Raw genomic sequence first — 1,634 nt, forward strand, 5'->3', positions numbered from 1 at the left:
ATCAAACTTCTTTTCCATTTCATTGCCCGATACATATGCACACATCTGCAAAACAGATTCATCAGTCAGTGTTAAACATTCACATCGGACGTGTTTCCTTCAAAATATTGCGACATTATTTCCAGTCAGAGTTCCCAGGAGCATATGGAGTGAGTCCGATAACGCCTTGAATTAAGAACGACCCGCGTCTTGTTTTATACGTCGTGTACTTATTATGGATGTTGGCGCTGTGTGTGAGTCACGCGGTGCGATTCATCTCCTGGAGACGCTCCTCCACATCAAAGCCCACATCGAGCATTCAAAACAATGACTGGCTGGCTGCCTCTTCACAGAGATTATTCTATTTCATGTCTGTTTTTCATCTGTGGCAGACTCTTACTTTGACCGATCACTTATTGTCTCCTGTCGACACGGTGGAGACCTCCGTCACTTCAGCCAGCTCCTGGAAACTCATGGAGACAGTTGTTGTTGTTGTTGTTGTTGTTGTTGTTGTGGCTTCTCCTTCTTGGTGTAAATAAACACAACCCACATATAAACCTGCACCTCCTGGATCAATGTGTCCATTCCCCACACACCGGGAAAATTGATACCGAACCCTTACACATTAGAGCCTTTTTATCTTAATTTAATTTTACTTCTTCTTCTTCTTCTCGTTCTTCACGTTCTTCTTCTTCTCCTTCTTCTTCTTTTTTCCATCTTCTTCTTCTCCTTCTTCATCTTCTTCTTCTTCATCTTCTTCTTCTTCTCCTCGTTCTTCTCGTTCTTCACGTTCTTCTTCTCCTTCTTCTTTTTCTTCATCTTCTTCATCTTCTCCTTCTCCTTCTTCTCCTCCTTTTTCTTCTCCTTCTTCTCCTTCTCCGTCATCCTCTTCTTCTTGTTCTTCTTCTTCTTCTCGTTCTTCTCGTTCTTCACGTTCTTCTTCTTCTCCTTCTTTTTTTCCATCTTCTTCTCCTTCTCCTTTTTCTTCTCCTTCTTCTCCGTCATCCTCTTCTTCTTGGTCTTCTTCTCATTCTCCATCTCCTTCTTCTTCTTCTTCATCTTCTTCTTCTTCTTCTCGTTCTTCACGTTCTTCTTCTCCTTCTTTTTCTTCATCTTTTTCTTCATCTTCTCCTTCTCCTTCTCCTTTTTCTTCTCGTTCTTCTCCGTCATCCTCTTCTTCTTGTTCTTCTTCTCCTTCTTCTTCTTCATCATCTTCTTCTTCTTCATCTTCTTCTCGTTCTTCTCGTTCTTCTCGTTCTTCTCCTTCTCCGTCATCCTCTTCTTCTTCTTCTTGTTCTTCTTCTTCTCGTTCTTCTCCTCCTTTTTCTTCATCTTCTTCTTTTCCTTCTACTTCTCATTCTCCTTCATCCTCTTCTTCTTGTTCTTCTTCTTCTCGTTCTTCTTCATTTTCTTCATCTTCTTCTTCTCCTTCTCCTCCTCCTTCTTCTCCTTCTTCTACATTCCCGACACACCTGAAAAAAAAACAGGAATGCCACGGAGGTATTAAATTATTCCGAACCCTGATACGCGAGAGCCTTTTTTTAGTTATTCATATATATTCTTTACTTTCCCACACGCCTATCTGGAGTGCTGCCAGCGGGCGCGAGACTCCGGCTCTCACGCGCTCGCTGTGATTGACACGGGATCGATCCATC

General features: G+C 42.2%; 1 pseudogene; it reads right to left on the reverse strand.

Annotated features, from left to right (window-relative positions):
• Nucleotides 1–631: 631 nt before the first annotated feature.
• Nucleotides 632–1,279, reverse strand: LOC130209388 (cilia- and flagella-associated protein 251-like; annotated as a pseudogene).
• Nucleotides 1,280–1,634: the final 355 nt, after the last annotated feature.

This window comes from Pseudoliparis swirei, chromosome 19 (genome assembly GCF_029220125.1).
Source record: "Pseudoliparis swirei isolate HS2019 ecotype Mariana Trench chromosome 19, NWPU_hadal_v1, whole genome shotgun sequence".
Classification (NCBI taxonomy): Eukaryota; Metazoa; Chordata; class Actinopteri; order Perciformes; family Liparidae; genus Pseudoliparis; species Pseudoliparis swirei.